Source organism: Gopherus flavomarginatus, chromosome 3, assembly GCF_025201925.1.
Source record: "Gopherus flavomarginatus isolate rGopFla2 chromosome 3, rGopFla2.mat.asm, whole genome shotgun sequence".
Lineage (NCBI taxonomy): Eukaryota > Metazoa > Chordata > Testudines > Testudinidae > Gopherus > Gopherus flavomarginatus.
In genome coordinates this window covers 139,384,818-139,402,374 of record NC_066619.1, presented here as the reverse complement: position 1 = coordinate 139,402,374, position 17,557 = coordinate 139,384,818, and the positions used below count along the sequence as shown (strand labels likewise).

The 17,557-nt window shown below is 52.0% G+C and overlaps 1 non-coding gene across 1 annotated transcript; it reads right to left on the bottom strand.

Moving 5' to 3' along the window:
* Window positions 1–7,629: 7,629 nt before the first annotated feature.
* On the bottom strand, window positions 7,630–7,703 carry TRNAK-CUU (transfer RNA lysine (anticodon CUU)). The gene has a single exon. It is a non-coding gene; the product is annotated as a tRNA-Lys (tRNA).
* Between the last annotated feature and the right edge of the window lie 9,854 nt (window positions 7,704–17,557).

The following is a 17,557-nucleotide window of genomic DNA, read 5'->3' as shown; positions in this document are numbered from 1 at the left end:
CTCCCAGAGTTGGGGGGAGAACCCAAGAGTCTTGATCCCCAGCCTTGCTCACCCCCATATTTCGATATGACTCCATCCAATAGCTGCCTCCCCAAATTGCAGGGCAGCACCACAGGGCAGACCAGGGACCTGCCTGTTTGCACAGGATGGGCGACGCCAGTGCCCCAGGGTGCGGAGAGATGATGCTAAGGGAGAAGCAGGCAGCAGACAGCCTCCATGACAGAGAAGGAAGTTCTAGGGGGTGCCATGCTGCAAGGAGTGAGGGAGGTTGGCAGGGAATGGAAGGATCTTCCCTCACAGCAGGTGCGTCTGTTTCCCCACCGCAATTCCTTCCCAGCCCAACCCCGGCCCAGGCTAATCCCAGCCCAGCTACCAGGGTTAAATTTGGCCTGGATTTCCCAGCTGTTGGTGGAGGGGAATGGGGCTGGGGAGCATGAGTATCTACTCCCCCTTCCCCAGACACAGTTGCATGGGAACTGACCAAAGGAGCCTGCAGCACTGCTGCCTAGAGGAAACTGAGGCATCAGCCAGTGACAGACACATCATGGCTGTCCTCATCCTTTTTCCATATACAACCTGGCGAGGGGAAGGGGGTAAGCTCAGGGCAGTTGCACAGTTAACCTGTGGAACTCCTTGCCAGAGGATGTTGTGAAGGCCAAGACTATAACAGCGTTCAAAAAAGAACTAGATAAGATTATGGTGGATAGGTCCATCAAGGGCTATTAGCCAGGGTGGGCAGGGATGGTGCCTGTAGCCTGTTTGCCAGAAGCTGGGAATGGGCGGCAGGGGATGGATCACTTGATGATTCCCTGCTCTGTTCATTCCCTCTGGGGCACCTGGCACTGGCCACTGTCAGAAGACAGGAGGATACTGGGCTAGGTGGACTTTGCGTCTGAACCAGTCTGGCCGCTCTTATGTCTCCCTTGGCGCAGCAGTGACACCCAGTGGGCAGTCAGAGTAATGCACAGAAGGTGTTTTCCTTGGCGCAGCAGTGACAGCCAGTGGCCAATCAGGGTAACACACAGAGCATGTTTCCCTTGGAGCAGCAGTGACACCTCGTGGTCATTCAGGGTAATGCACAGAAAGCGTTTCCATTGATAGAGCAATGACACCCAGCAGTCAGGTGGTGTAATGCACAGCGTGTGTCTGCCTTCTAGGAGCAGTGACACCCACGGACCAGTCACGGTAAGGCACAGAGTGTATTTCTCACCAAGCTGGGTAATGCACAGAGCATGTTTCCCATGGAGCAGCAGTGACACCCAGTGACCAGCAGGAGTGGCATCAGACTCTTCTCGTTTCGTGGGAGACTGAGGTGGGTAGACAAAAAAAATTGGGGGGCTGTGCCCCCCATCACCTGGCCTCTCCCATGCCTCTGCTCCTTCTCAGTTAAAGGCCAGGCTCATCTCCTCTCCCACGGGCCAGGGTTTACAGCAATACAACCTTTATTAAAATAAAATAGTGAACAGTTTACTTTCAATAAGCTAAATCTGTCCAAATTTTAGTATTAAATCCAAAGTTCTTAAAGATCCCATCAACAACCAAAACCTAAATGAAAATTTGAAACCAAAAACAATGCTTAATTTAAAACCCAAACATTAAGAAAAACTTTGTTTTTAAAAATAAAAACAGCAGGATGATAAAATAACATCAAATAAATAAGCCTGAACTCTAAAACCTCCTATAAAGGAATTGAATCCTTGAATACTGGCCAAATCTGTATAAAATATGCAGAAGTATGTCAAAACTGGTGTTGCAGGTCAGCCATTCGAATCCAGCAAATGTCAATTAAAATCTCCATTCCAACTTAAAAAACCAAAACAACCCAATAAACCAAAACAGTCACCGCATGAAACAAACCTGCACAGAGCAAAATTAAACCTGTGCCAACATTGGAACAAATGATGTAAATGTCTAATTCTAACTTCTTGTTTCTTGCAGGAGGAAAGTGTTTTGCACCCCAGTAACCAGGCTATCACTGCAGCTTTCCTTTCACGAAATAAGATTTTTACCAAATATAAATTGCCCTCAAATTTCTCTAAGAGAAATTGAAATTGTATCTTTGCACTAATATCCCAAGTGTGCAAGTCCATCCCCTCAGAGCAGCCCCACACCCTGAGCCCAGAGGAGAATCCCAACTAGTTTGGGCATTTGTAACCCTGGGGCCTGAAGCTGATGAGAGAAAGGGAAGTGAGCCATCTTGGAGCTTTCCGATACCACCTGCTGGGAGCACAGGGAATTGACTGAGCGACGTCCTGGCTGATTTTGACCTTGTTCTCCACCAGCAGGCTCCACTGGAGAGCTCGGGAGTGACATGACCATGGGAGCACCCTATGTACATATTAAAATCTGGCATTTGGGGGCCATTGGGGTGAAATGTAGGTACTTTTGGGGTTGGGTCCCACATGCGAAGGGATGTGGACAATTTGGAGAGGGTCCAGCGGCGGGCAATAGAAATGATTAGGAGGCTGGGGCACATGACTTACGAGACCCTACAGGCCATATCCTGTATGTTAAGCTAAGGCAAGGTTAGCATATCTATATTGTGACCTTTTACTAAGAAAGCAAAGTTGACCTGTATCTTGTTACTTAAATAGATAAGTACTCACGCCTGTCTAAGACTTTTACTTAGACCAATCGACAATGGAGAATGGCATAGGGTTTTTTTTTTCAGTATTCTACCCACAGACTTAACAGGTACAACACAAGGGAACTTATGTGCATATGTACATGTCATCAACATGCACAAACATACTAGCCTGTGAAGTAAGCGTACCCTAACGTTTTGTGGGTGAGGAATGAAATTTGGACATAGGAGGAAGGATTTCCGGTGCTTGTGCCCTATAAAAGAGGTAACCCACCTCACTAGAGCACTTCACTCTATCATTCTGACTTACTTCCTCCACTCTCTCTCTATGTACTAGCAGTAGGCTGTACTTGTTCTTAAACTTTAAGTTTCAAGGGAACTAGGCTAAGCTCCATTTCCGTAAGTTTTTATTCTTTGTTTATTAGGTTTTGATTTTAAGTTTAACTTAGTCAAGTAAACCCTAAGTAACAGTAGCTTTTTCTAAGCGCTGCATCTTTCACTCAAGAATTGAGAAACCTGAACTGCAAGGCTGGTTCTGTGTCTCTTACCACCAGGTTATCAAGGAAGTGTGGTAAGAGACATTAACCAAAACTTTGTTGCATATAATGCCCTATGTATCTATTGAATAGCAGTAAAGCAACTGTAACTTTGTAACTCAATTAAATTAAATAAAATGTAAGCTAATAAATTAAATTTTCATCATATTATCCAAATTAATATTATTAGTACACCCTAAATCAGGGTACATGGGACAGAGAGTTGGAGTGCAGGTGGATGAGGGCACTGGCCCTGGGAGTGCAGGCTCTAGGGTGGGGTTAGAATGAGAGGTTCAGGGTGCAGTAGAGGGGACGGGGTTAGGGCAGAGAATTGGGCTGTCAGGGCTCTGGAACAAGACCAGGAAAAAGAGAATTGAGGTGAAAGAGGGAGATCAGGCTAGAGCAGAAAGTGGTGGGGGAAAAAGAAGTTTGAGCTGTAGGTGGGAAGAAAAAACTCAACCCCCCTCTTATCAGGGCATCTAAGAACTAGATGAAAGACATCTCTCCCCCACTGCAATAGCAACTCCAATGGGCCTGGGCTGAGGGGAGAACTCCTCTCCCCAGCAGCTCCAGCTGGTTGGGCTACAGACATCTTGCCTCCACAGATCTGGTGTTCTTGGGCTGGGACAGGGGAGGGGCTCCTCTCCTCTCCATTTGGGACATGGCGGGATGAGAGATGTGACAGAGCTTTACGGGAAATCATTATTTGCCTGATTCATGTGCCAGTCCTAGTCTCTGCTGACCCAAACAAGCCATTTATCCTGCATGCTGATGCCAGTTTGGAGGGTTTGGGAGCAGTCTCGTACCAGGAAGTGGAAGGCAAATGTAAATCTGTAGCCTTTGCCAGCTGAGGACTGTCTGATAGCGAAACTTGCTATCCCATCCACCAGCTGCAGTTCTTGGGCTTGAAATGGGCCATCACTGAGAACTTTGGAGACTACTTGTGTGGTGCTCAGTTTCAGGTATGGACAGAGAACAATCCACTGACTTATGTGTTAACAAGGGCTAAGCTGGATGCTGCAGGGCAGAGATGGGTGGCTACTTTTGCTAGCTGTGACTTCAGCATTCAATACCAATGATTTGGTATAATAGGGAGTGTGATTTACCAGGAGCACCAATTCTTGGTTGTGAGGAGGATGTAAGCAGGGTCAGAATGAACTCTACCCTGATATCTGTTGGTGATGTGTTGTAAAAGTCTTTTGTTGCTGATGTGCATGGTCACACCCACCCCGCATTGCATGATGGGAGTGCTTGTCCAAATGGTCATTTCGGCTGCTGTGAGATCCCCAATCTCTTTCTTATTAGGGCAGGAGTAATAAAGTGTAGTTATCCTGGTGATATGAATCAAGGACAGTAGAACGGTCCTTAGCAGTTCATGCTTTTGGGAGTCACCCGAACCTACATATATCTCATTAGGCAAGGGACATGGGTTCCAAAGCATGGTGAAATAAAAAAGGTTGAAAATGAATATTTAAATTTAGTACTATGGGTCTTTTTTGAAGTTTCTAACTGCAGATTTTATTTTTTTCTTTTCTAGTTTAAAAATAAAGCTCTTTGTAATTGTATTACAAAATCAGTTCTATGCTACAGACCTAAGATCACTAATAGTTAAGTATAAATTTTAGATGTACTTAGAGTGGGGGGTTCTGATCTCGCTTACACACTGAAAGTTGTAAGCAACTTCACAGTTAGGTAAAATGCTCTTTTCCACTCTGACTGCATGGAAATTTTGCAGGTTGGACTCAGGGAATGCAGCTGGGGGGCAGGACTGTTGTGGCACATACCCCATTTCTGCAACCAACATTTGTTACCTCACTCCATAATGCCACACACAAAGCGACCTTTTACCTTTCAGAACCAGAATATATCACAGAAGAGATCTAATAGCATAAGCTTAAGGTGAGGGACTGTAGCACTAACAGCAATTTTAAGAGATTCAAAAATGTCTCTGTCTTTACACACCAGGAACAACAAAAAGGAAATCAACTAAAACAACCACAGACAGCTAAACACCCATTCTTACCTCCCACCTGCTTTTGGCATTTGGAACACATACCCCTTAATGGTGAGTACTTTTCAGGTGAGGGTGAAGCTGAAGGCTTAACTGAAAACAGTTTAAGAAGTGCTCCGTCTCTGGCACTCAGCTATCCAGCTCCCAATGGGGTCCAAACCCCAAATAGATCCCTTTTACCCTGTAGAAGCTGTAATATCCTGTGACCAGGACAGCTGCCTAGCAGACTGCGCATCTGCCTGCCAGCGTGAGAGCGCATAAGGTGCTAATCCAGATAGTGATGGCTGGGTGGCAGCGGTCATGAAAAACCAGCAGAATGGTGCAGCAAAAGTGTGCTGGGCCCATAACCCAGAGATTAATGGATCAAAGCCATCCTCTGCTACATGTGTGCTTGCTTCTTTTCCCTCAGGGCCTTCCAGCAAGGCAGTGACCAGCAGAGCACCAAGAGCCTAGGCCATGAGGCTACCTGGACTGAAGGCAAGAGGCAGGCCTGGGTATGGCGAGGGCCTCCTGTCCTGGAATGAGGCTGCAGTACTTCCTGGTCCCCTTTTCCCACCCACACTGGCAGGCAGCGTGTGCTGCGGGAGAACAGGAAGGGGAGGCTCTCGGGACACCAGGCAGTGCTGTGTGTGTGGCTGTCAGGGGAAAGAGCCTAGGCTCCTGACTCAAACTGCCATTGACTGGCGTGGCTCTGCACACCGTCAGCCAGGGCAGGCCAGGCTGCGGACGTGACTCAGGCGTGAGCAGCATGGCCGCGCTTTCCTGACAAGGCGTGAGGCAGGCCAAGAGCTTTGCACAGCTTACAGGGAAGTGGGAGGGAGGCGTCTTTGAGCCGGCGTGTCTCGTCTGCTTCTCCTTTGCCACTTGGGCGGAGGCGGGGAGAGAGCGAAATGTTCCTGGCTGAAAGTTTTTGTGCTCGGCCTTGAGGATTAAACCTGAGCCTCTGGAACAGCTGCTGGGAGATGGGTTTCTGAATGACATCCAGCCCGGTCTTCGGGCCACTAGCTGAATGCACTGAGGCCAAGAGGCAGCAAAATGGGACCTTTGAGGCTCTCCGCAGGCAGGGCCAGCTTTAGGAAGTGCGGGGCCCAATTCGAACATATTCGGCGGGGCCCCGGCAGAGATGACTAAAAAAAAAAAACCATGTAAATAAAAGCCTTTCATTTCTTAGCAGCCGGCTCCCTGTAAAAAGTTCTGATTTAAGGGATGTGCCACAGTATGTATTTTTTGTACCAATAGGGTTACCATACATCCATATTTTTAAAAATTTCTCCCAAATGGTCTATTTAAGAACCAAAAAGCTGGACATGTCCAGGAAAATACGGATGTATGTTAACCCTACCTAAAATTCTTTTTTAAAAAGATGGGCCTGAACTAGAAATGAGCTCCGTTTCACATGTGTGGGTCCCCACCACTCCCTGGGGGTGTGCTAGGGTGACCAGATGTCCCGATTTTATAGGGACAGTCCCGATTTGGGGAGTCTTTTGCTTATATAGGATCCTATTACCCCCCACCATGTTCCAATTTTTCACACTTGCTGTCTGGTCACCCTAAGGTGTGCACATGTGTGGGTCACAGCTGGTCACTGCCCCTCTCATTGCAGCGTGTGTGCAGGGTTACTGCCCTGGGAACTGCAGGGCACCAGTGGACATGGGGCTGGCTGGAGGCAGGGCAGGGGCTGACTGGAGGTCGGGTCTGGCTGCAAGCAGGGCAAGGCGTGCGGGGCTGGCTGCAGACAGGACAGGGGGTGCAGGACTGGCTGCAAATGTGCTGGCTGCAGGCAGGGCAGGGTGTGTGGGGACTGGCTGCTGACAGGGGCTGGCAGCAGGCAGGGGGATGTGGGGTGGAGTGGGCTGGTTGGCTTCAGGCAGGGCCTCAGGGGAGTGCGCAGGGGTTGGCAGGCCTGGAGACAGAGGAGTGTGGGACTGGCTGGCTTAAGGCAGGGGAGTGCGGCAAGGGTTGACTGGAGACAGGGCACGGGGTGCGGGGCTGGTGCAGGCAGGGCAGGGGGTGCAGCAGGGGCTGGCTGTGGGCAGGGGTGCGGGTACAGGGGGTACAGCCTACCCTGTACGGTAAGTGCCCCCTCCTCCACCAAGGTAGCAGCAGCAGCCCAGGGCTCGGGGGCTATTTAAAGGGCCTGGGGCTCCCCTGCTTCCACCGCCCCAGCCCTTTGAATAGCCGCGGGAGCCCTGGGGAAGTGGCGGGGCTCCGGGGGCTGTTTAAAGGGCCGGGGCGGTAGAAGCAAGGGGAGCCCCAGACTTTTTAAATAGCCCCCAAGTCTCCAGCAGTGGGGCTCTGGTGGCAATTTAAACAGCCTGAGGCTCCAGTCCCTGCTGGGAGCCCCAGGCCCTTTAAATTGCCCCCTGGGGAAGCTGGGCCACCCTAGTACAGTGCACCAGCAGGGCTTGGGTGTGGGGCCCGATTCAGGGGAATTGGTTGAATTGGCCTAAAGCCGGCCCTGCCCGCAGGAAAGCAAGGAAGTAGCACAGGCTTATCACTGTCCCTGGGTGGGCTTGAACCACCATCCTTTCAGTTAAGAGCCAAACGTGCTGACCCATTGCACCACAGAGACACAGACAGGCCAGGCTGTATGGAGCACAACAGTCAGGAATCAGCTCAGGGTCCGGTCTAGCACATGCATGCAGTGGTTGGACAAGCAACAGCAAGGAACTGGACTGGTGCGGAGTGAAAGATCTGTGGGAAGGAACCGAAAATAGTACTGGGGCTGCAGTACAGGGCTTGCATACACTTTCTTTGGCCTGTTTTGCTGGAAGAGTTAGCAGGGCAAGCTTGTTAGCCACAGGTAAGGGGGTGAGTTTATGCAAATTCTGGACTCTGGGACCACAGCTGGGGTGGCACATGCACCCTCTCTGCAACCAACCTTTGTTATTTCACTCCATAACAGCACACACAAAGCAACCTTTTACCTTTCAGCACCAAAATATACTGTAGAAGAAATCTAATAGCATAACTTTAAGATGAGAAACTTCAGTACTAACAATAATTCTAAAAATATTCAAAAATATCTCTGTCTTTAGACACCAGACACAAAATCAATCAGACCAAGAACAAACATCTATTCCTATTTCCCACACACTTGGGGGGGTGGGGGTTGGAACCCATACCCCTTAATGATGAGTCCTTTCCAGGCGAGGGGCAAGCTCTCAGGCCTCAAATGCCAGGTACAGTTACTCTCTCCTTGATCCAAACTAAACAGGAAAATACACTTGATTACTCCTGCCCCAATAACAAAGAGATGGGGGATCCCACAGCAGCTGAAATGACCATTTGGACAAGCACTCCCCTCATGCAATCTGGGGTGGGTGTAACCATGCAAATGACATCAGCCCCAAAAGGCCTTTACAACAGATCACCAACAGATGGCAGGGTAGAGTTCATACCGACCCTGCTTAAACTAGATTGTGGCAAAGATTAAAAAATCACTGAATGTTAAAACTCACCAAACGCGGGTGAATCCATTCTCATTGTCGTACCCGCTTCTTAAACTCCACACCTGAACGTAGCCCTCACATGGACAACATACCCTCCTAACTCAGTGTCCTGTACGTTAACCTTTTACCCCCAGTCAGGGCTATGGCAGATTCTGTATTCCTTACGCCACCCGATCTTAAACCGAACTTCGCACCCCCTTGGGTAATCTGTACATTGTTCCCTGATCACCAGAAACTTCTACACCTAAATGCTGGTACCGTACACCTTTTTCTTCTTTGAACGTCATCTTACTAAAATGTTGACATTTGTTCGAGATCCCGGCTCCTGTTCCCTTGCAAGGCGTGTGCCTTTGCTCCAGGTTTTAGTCTGCTAATACAGCGGGGGCAGGGTGGGGGCCGATTGAGCCAGAGGCGCTTGCCTGCTGCAGACACGGATCAAAGGCTGAACCTCATCCCCCACGAGCTGAAGGCTTAATTGAAAACAGTTTAAGCAGTACTCCCGTCTCCGGCACTCAGCTATCCAGCTCCCAATGGGGTCCAAACCCCAAATACATCCTTTTACCCTGTAGAAGCTGTAAAAGCCTGTGACCAGGGCAGCTGCCTAGCAGCCGGCGCATATGCCTGCCAGCGTGAGAGCTCGTAAGGCACTAATCCAGATAGAGGTGGCTGGGTGGCAGAGGGAGGTAAAGAGCCAGCAGAGTGGTGCAGCGGACGCGTGCTGGGCCCATAACCCAGAGGTCAATGGATCAAAGCCATTCTCTGATACACGAGCACTTGTCCTCTTTTCCCTCTGGCCTTCAAGCGATCAAAACCCTCGGCTCTGCGGGCCCAGCTCTGTCTGCCATGTGCCTGGGCAGCAGCAGGACAGTCTCAAGAGAGCAGCTCCCACCCATTATCTCTTGTAGTGGAAAGGAAGTAGAATTGTGGTTGGACTTTTGCTATTTCTGTTCAGGGACGTCAGTGGCTGTGAGGCAACCCTTACTGATAATGGCAGGGGAAGAGTTCTCTCTTCTGCATTGATGCTGCAATTTTTTGTTGTGCCCTTTTCTCTCCCCCTTCAATGCCAGGCAGGTAGGCTTGGTGGCTTGGGGATGTGGGTCAAGCCTGGTTTCTTTTGGCAGATACCTGGTTGAGAACTGGTGCTCTACGGTCTTGTCTAAACTGACCAGCCCTAATGTCTGTAGCCTCGTCTCATACTTTGGAAGCCTTTTATTTACCCCTTTCCACTGCAAAAATGACTATTTAGTCTACTCTTTCTTTCCAAGCTGCTAACCAGTTACTGATCCATGAGAGGGCCCCAGCCATCTGGAGTAGCTTGTGACTGTGAGTGGCAACCTCAGGGCAGATTGTTAAGAAGCAGAGCACAATCCCCAAACTGGTTGTGTGTTCTAGACTTACGTTTCACCAAGTGTCAGATTCTGGATGACACCCCTTTTATGACTTTTTAAAGCAAACTTGCTATTTTTGCATCATTTGAGGTTCTATGCAGAGGACTAGAAATGTTTCTATTAACCTGAATGTTAGATCATTTTAACATTGGCTGGAATCACAATGTTAAAATTAGTTCTTATGACTTTAATAACTGATACTTCCTCTATCTCAGGACTAGCTATTAAACTGATTTTTGGACTAGGGAGATGGAATAGCAGCTTCCTCCATCCCTTGCACACATCACCCTGTTACTGTGGCACTGAACCCCCAGGAGCGTTGGACCTCCCTATGGGGAGAATATCGTGGTTGAAGAGCAGCGAAGAAAAATGGTGTTGTCTGTGTTCCCATTTGGTTTGTTCTGAGTATGGTTTTGAGTCGTTTGTAACTCTTTCATCAGTTATTAGTAACATCTTATTATCAGGCCTCTGAACTGAAGGCTGCTCTTGAAGGTTTTACTTTGTCAGTTGTTTGTAGGTCAAACAGCCGCTTTCTTAGGCCTCGTCCACACTACGCATTTAAACCAAATTTAGCAGCATTAAAACAGAATTAACCCTGCACCCGTCCACACAATGAAGCCCTTTATATCGATATAAAGGGTTCTTAATACCGATATCTGTACTCCTCCCCGATGAGGGGAGTAGCGTGGAAATCGGTATTGCCATGTTGGGTTAGGGTTAGTGTGGCCGCAATTCAATAGTATTGGCCTCCGGGCGGTATCCCACAGTGCACCCTTGTGACCGCTCTGGAAAGCAATCTGAACTCGGATGCACTGGCCAGGTAAACAGGAAAAGCCCCGCGAATTTTGAATTTCATTTCCTGTTTGCCCAGCATGGAGCTCTGATCAGCACAAGTGGCGATGCAGTCCCAAACCCAAAACGAGCTCCAGCGTGGACCGTCTGGGAGGTACTGGATCTGATCGCTGTATGGAGAGACAAATCTGTTCTATCAGAGCTCCGTTACAGAAGACGAAATGACAAAGCATTTAAAAAAATCTCCAGGCTATGATAGACAGAGTCCACAGCCAGGACTCAGCACAGTGCTGCGTGACAAGCATAACGGAAAGCCAAAGAATCAAATGGACGTTCATGGAGGGAGGGAGGGGAGACTGAGGACTCCAGCGATCCCACAGTCCCCCGCAGTCTTTGAAAAGCATTTGCATTCTTAGCTGAGCTCCCAATGCCTGAACAGTCAAACACATTTTGCCAAGTGTTTCAAGGGACCCTGGAGCTAGGCAAAGGGGTCCAACGGGCAGGACCCCTGGAGCTAGGTTTAGGGGCCCCAGAGATAGAGCCCCTTGAGCTAGGGTTGGGGGACCCATGCATAGGGCCCCTTGACCTAGGGTAAAGGGCCCCATGGTAGGGGCCTCTGAAGCTAGGGTTAGGGGACCCAGGGGTACAGGGCCTGCAGATAGGGTTAAGGGTCCCACGAGAAGGGACTTGGAGCTAGGGTTAGGGGCCCCACGGGAAGGGCCGTTGGAGCTAGGGTTAGGGTTCTCACATGTAGGGACCCTGGAGCTAGGGCTAGGAGCCCCAGGGACGGGGCCACAGGAGCAAGGGTTGGGGGTCCCAGGGGTGGGGTGCCTGGAGCTAGTGTTCGGGTGTCTAGGGGTGGGGCCCCTGGAGCTAGGGTTAGCGACCCCATGGGCAGGGCACCTTGAGCAGGGGTTTGGATCCCCAGCAATGGGGCCTCTGGAGCAAGGGTTAGGGGTCCAAGGGGTGGGACCCATGGAACTAGGGTTAGGGGTCCCACTGGTAGGGCCCCTGAAGCTAGAGTTAGGGGACCCAGGGGTAGGGCCCATGCAGCTAGGGTTTGGAGCCCCAGAGATGGGGCCCATGGAGCTAGGGATAGGGGTTCCAGGAGTGGGGCCCCTGGAACTAGGGTTAGAGGCCCCACGGGTAGGGCCCCTGAAGGTAGGGTTAGGCACCCCAGGGGTAAGGCCCCTGGAGCTAAGATTAGGGGTCCCACGGGTAGGTCCCCTGGAGCTAGGATTATGGGTCAAATGGGCACGAAGCCAGGAGCTAAGGTTAGAGCTCCCACAGGTAGGACCTCAGGAGCTAGGGTTAGGGGCCCCACGGATAGGGCCCCTGGAGCTTGGGTTAGGGATCCTAAGGGAAGGGCCTCTGGAGCTAGGGTTAGGTGCCCCACGGGCAGGAGCCCAGGAGCTAGATTTAGGGGCCCCAAGGATGGGGCTCCTGGAGCTAGGGTTAAGGTCCCCACGGGTAGGGCCCATGGAGCTAAGGCTAGGGGCCCCATGGGGAGGTCCCATAGAGCTAGGGTTAGGGTCCCCACGGGTAGGGCCCCTGGAGATAGGGTCAGGGGCCCCAGGGATAGAGCCCCTGGAGCTAGTGTCAGGGACTGTAACCCCCAGATGGCAAAGTTAGTTGTCTGACCGCGAGAGAGACAGGCAACACCAGCAAGGTCCGATCAAAAGCTCTTTATTGACAAGTGCACGCATCAACATAGAGCAGCTTGTCTCCCGAGAGAACCAGCCCGCTCTTTAAATCTTAGTATAAGCCTATATAGACAGTTCTGTCGCGTCATAATTATTCACTGGAGCAACCCACTCCCTTCTTTTAACAACTAGAAACTAGACACCTTTAGTATACATACATACCTAAAGTTAGAAATGTAGGGGAGTTAAAAACAAACAACGAACAAAACCAGGGAGTGAAAACAAGGAGGCTGGGAAACTAGGGCTCTTATCAGTTCTTCGAAGGAGCTGCCCTAACACAGCACATCTGGTACTATGCCAGGAATGCAGCTTCTCGCTTATCTCACTTTTTTCCAGCGCTTGTGAGACATGCTGCTGCTTCTCAGTGTTTTCCACTCAGGAATTACCCAAAAAACCTCGGTTAGCCTGACTTTGGTCAGGTTGGCATACCTGGTTTTGTCTGCAATATCTTTATTCAGGCCTAACACTAGGGATAGGGGCCCCACGAGTACGGTTCCTGGAGCTAGGACTGGGGCCCAAGGGGTATGCCCCCTAGAGCTAGGGATAGGGGTCACAAAAGTAGGGCCTTTGGAGCTAGGGTTAGGGGCCCAACGGGTGGGGTCCCTGAAGCTAGGTTTAGGAGCCCCATGGGTAGGGCCCCTGGAACTAGGGTTAAGGGCCCCAGGGATGCGCCCCTGAAGCTAGGGTAAAGGGTCCCAGGGGTGGGGCGCCTGGAGATAGGTTTAGTGGCCCGACGGGTATGGCCCCTGCAGCTAGGATTAGGGGCCCCAATGGTAGGGCCCCTGGAGCTAGGTTTGGGGGTCCCACGGGTAAGTACTCTGTAGCTAGGGTTAGATCCCCATGGGTTGGGCCCCTGGAGGTAGGGTTAGAAGCCATAGGGATAGGGCCCTTGGAGCTAGGGTTAGGAGCACTGGGGGTCAGGCCCCTGGAGCTAGGGTTAGGGGCCCACGCATATGCATCTGGAGCTAGGGTTAGGGGACACAGGGGTAAGGCCCCTATAGCTAGGGTTAGTGGTCGCATGGGTAGGGCCTCTGGAGCTAGGGTTAGGGGCCCCACAGGAAGGGACCCTAGAGTTTGGGTTAGGGGCCCCAGGGCTGGGGCTCATGGTGCTAGGGTTAGGGGTCCTAGGGGTGGGCCCTGGACCTAGGGATAGTGGGTCCTAGTGGTGGGGTGCCTGGAGCTACGGTTAGGGGCCCCAGGGTAGAGCCCATGGACCTAGGGTTAGGGGTCCCATGGGTTGGGACACTGGAGCTAGGGACAGGGGCCCCATGGGTAGGGCCCCTGGAAATTGGGTTAGTGGTTCCATGCGTAGAGCCCCTGTAGCTAGCGTTAGCGGGCGCATGGCTAAGGCCCTTGGAGATAGGATTTGGGGCCCCAGGGACTTGGCCCTTGAGCTAGGGCTTAGTGTTCGCGGGGTGGGGCCCCTGGAGCTAGTGTTTGGGTTTCCAGGGGGTGGGGTCTCTGGAGCTAGGGCTAAGGACCCCACGGGTAGGGCCTCTTTAGCTAAGGTAAGGGCCCTACGGGCAGGGTGCCTGGAGCAATGTGTAGGGACCCCACTGGGTAAGGGCCCCTTGGAACTAGGGTTAGGAGCCCCAGGTATGGGGCCCTGGAGCTAGGGTTAGGGGATGCAGGGGTGGGGTCCCTGGAGCTTGGGTTAGGGGCCCCACGGAGAGGGCCCCTGTAGATAGGGTTAGTGGCGCAAGGGGTAGGGCCCCTGGATCTTTGGTAACGGACCCAAGGGGTAGGGCCCCGGAAGCTAAGGTTAGGGGTCCCATAGGTAGGGCCATTGGAAGCTAGGATTATGATTCCCACAATGTAGGGCCCCTGGAGCTAGGGTTAGGGTTCCCAGGGTGGGGCCTCTGGACCTAGTGTTAGGGGCACCACGAGGACGGCCCCTGGAGCTAGGGTAAGGTCCCACGGGTAGAGCCCTTGGAGCTAGGGTTAGGGGAACCACGGGTAGGGCCCCTGCAGCTAGGGGAAGAAGCCCACGAGTAGGGCCCCTAGAGCTGGGTTAGGGAAACCAGGGATGGGGCCCCTGGAGGTAGGGTTAGGGCCTCAAGGGTTAGAGCCCCTGGAGTTTCCATTAGGGGTCCCATGGGTAGGATCCCTGGAGCTAGGGTTAGGAGCCCTAGGAGTAGATCCTCTGGAGCTGGGGATATGAGCCTCAGTGTTAGGGGCCCCTGGAGCTAGGGTAGGGGTCTCACAGGTAAGGCCTCTGGAACTAGGGTTAGGGGCCCACAGGTAGGAGCCCTGCAGTTAGGGTTAGGGGTCCCACTGGTAGGGCCCCTGGAGCGAGGGTTAGGGGCCCCACAGGTTGGACCCCTGGAGCTAGAGTTAGGGGCCCCAGTGGTAGGGCCCCGGAGCAAGTGTTAGAGACCTTACGGTTAGGGCCCCTGGAGCTAGGGTTAGGGGCCTCACAGGTAGGGTCTAAGGAGTTAGGGTTAGCAGCCCAATGGGTAGGGCCCCGGTAGCTAGGGTTAGGGGCCCCAGGGGTAGAGCCCTGTAGCTGGGTGAGAGGTTTATTTAAAATAGACATACATCTTTTAAGATCTGCTTCAGAAATGCTAATGTTGATATAAGCAAAAGTCTTCATAGTGTTCCCCTGGTCATCTTTCCTGATAACAATTTCCGCATCTGTAACATTTCCAAACTTGCTGAATCTTTCCTGCAGGTTCAGCCTCAGATACTGTATGGCCAAGTCCTCCAACATATAAAACGTTTTAAAACTTGTTTTTTTCTCCATAATAAAAAGTCAGACTGTTTCATTTAGGACGTATGGTTTATCCTTTGCACATGTCCAGCCAGGAAAGGGTAGGGCCTCTGGAACTAGGTTACGATCCCAATGGGTAGGGCCCCTGGAGCTATAGTTTGGGGCCCTACGAGCAGGGTCCCTAAAGCTAGGGTTAGGGGCCCCAGGGATGGGGCACTGGAGCTAAGTTTAGGGGCACCATGGGTATGACCCCTGCAGCTAGGGTTAGGGCCTTAAGCGGTAGGACCCCTGGAGTTTGGGTTAGGGGTCCCACGTGAAGGGCCTCTGGAGATAGCGTTAGTGGCCTGACTGGTAGGGCCCCTTCAGCTAAGGATAGGGGCCCCAGGTTGAAGGGCCCTGCACCTAGGGATAGGGGGCCCTACGGGTAAGGCCCCTGGAGTTAGGGTTAGGGGCCGCACAGTTAGGGCCTCTGGAGCTATGGTTAGGGGCTTCACGTGTAAGGCCCCTGGAGCTAGGTTACGGGCCCCATGGGTAGGGCCCCTGAGCTAGGGTTAGTGGCCCCAGGTATGGGCACTTGGAGTTACTGTTAGGGGCTCCACGAATGGGACCCCTGGATTTAGGATTAGGGACCCCATGGGTATGGCCCCTGGAGCTAGCGTTAGGGGCCCCAGGGGTAGTGCACCTGGAGCTAGGGTTAGGGTCCCACAGGTAGGGACTCTGGAGCTAGTGTTAGGGGCCCACGTGTAGGGCCTCTGGAGCTATGGTTTGGGACCCCTGGGCAGTGTCCCTATAGCTAGGGTTAGGGCCCCAGGGATGGGGCCCATGGAGCAAAGGTAGGGTCCCAGGGGTGGGGCACTGGAGCTAGGGTTAGAGATCTCACGCTTAAGGCCTCTGGAGCTAGGATTAGGGGCCCACTCATAGGGCCCCTGAAACAAGGGCTATGGGGCCCACGGGTTGGGGCACCTGGAGCTATTGTTCGGGGCCCCAGGGATGGAGCCTCTGGAGCTAGGGTTAGGGGCCCATGTGTATGGCAACTGGAGCTAGAGTAAGGGGCACAGGGGTAGGGCCCCAGGAGCCAGGGTTAGGGGCCCCACGGTTAGGGACCCTGGTGGAGTAGGGACTATCTGTGTGGGGAGGGAGAGCAGGGGTGACGTAAGGTGAGGGACAGGACATAAGCCTGTAACTCCAGCTAGGCAGCGGGGAGGGTCAGCACTTTGCCTGGGAAGCTGGACACAGGAAGGGGCCGGCTGGAGGGAGTTAGTTCAGTTTGGTTTGGAGCTGGGTTATTGGAATTCAGGGATTCCCAAACGGGGAACTAAGCTTTCTGAACCCCCAGAAGGACTCGATCGAGAGGTCCTGGTTGTGCCCAAAAGCTCTGCTGTATCCTTCGTTCCTGTTGGCCAAAAAACCTTTGTTTTTACTGGCTGGCTGAGTCACTGTGTGTCCCAGGAAGAGGGGTGCAGGACCGGATTCCCCCACACTCCGTGACATAAAATATCTGTGCCCCCACTAACCCCCTAAGCCCCTCTGGGACCCCTGCAGCCTGGGACGTAGGTATCTGTGCCCCCCACGAACCCCTAAGCCCCCAGGGACCACTTCAGCCTGCATGTAGGTGGAACCCTTCTGCCAGGCTGAATTGATAGCAGCAAGGACTGGGTTCATACATAGGGGTCCCTTCCCTACTACGTAATGCAAACCAGCTCGAGCCCCCACCCAGTGACATGGGAAAAATTTTACATACGCACCCCTAGGTGCCTCAAAGAGGCGATACTTCCCCTCTCGCAAGCACAGAGTCTGGGTGTAGCAGAAAATGTTTAATAACGTGAGATAAACAACATAGCATTAAATTGGGAAAACACCTCAATTAGGCCGTGTCCTTTTCCTGGGCTCTTGAGTCTAGCAATCCCCAAATCACTCCAAGACTCCAAAGTCCAATACCTCAAATGTTTCAAGAGTCCAGAAACCCCAAAACCACCCACAGTTGCACAACCCCAGAGTTCAAGAGTCTATCTGCAGGGTTTTTCCCCCTGCCAGCCTGGGTGTAGAAAGGAGCACTTTACGTGTCCACTGCTGACTGCCCTGCCTCTCTGGGGTTTCTGTTCCGTTCCCCATGAACTGCTCAGCTTGATCCACAGCTACTCTGTGCTGCCAGCCGACCAGTGATCTGCTCCAGCTGTCCTAAAAAACTACTCAGCCACCTCACTCCTCTCCAAGAGCGTATCCAACCATCCCAAAACTGTTTTTCTCTGTCAGCTGCTCGCCTCCACAACATAACTCAGACTCCCTTACTGGCTAACAAAGCTCTTTAATGATTTCAGCTCAGGAACCTAGAACTTCAATTGTTAAAAGAATCAAATTTCAGCTTTACTCTTCAACTGCTT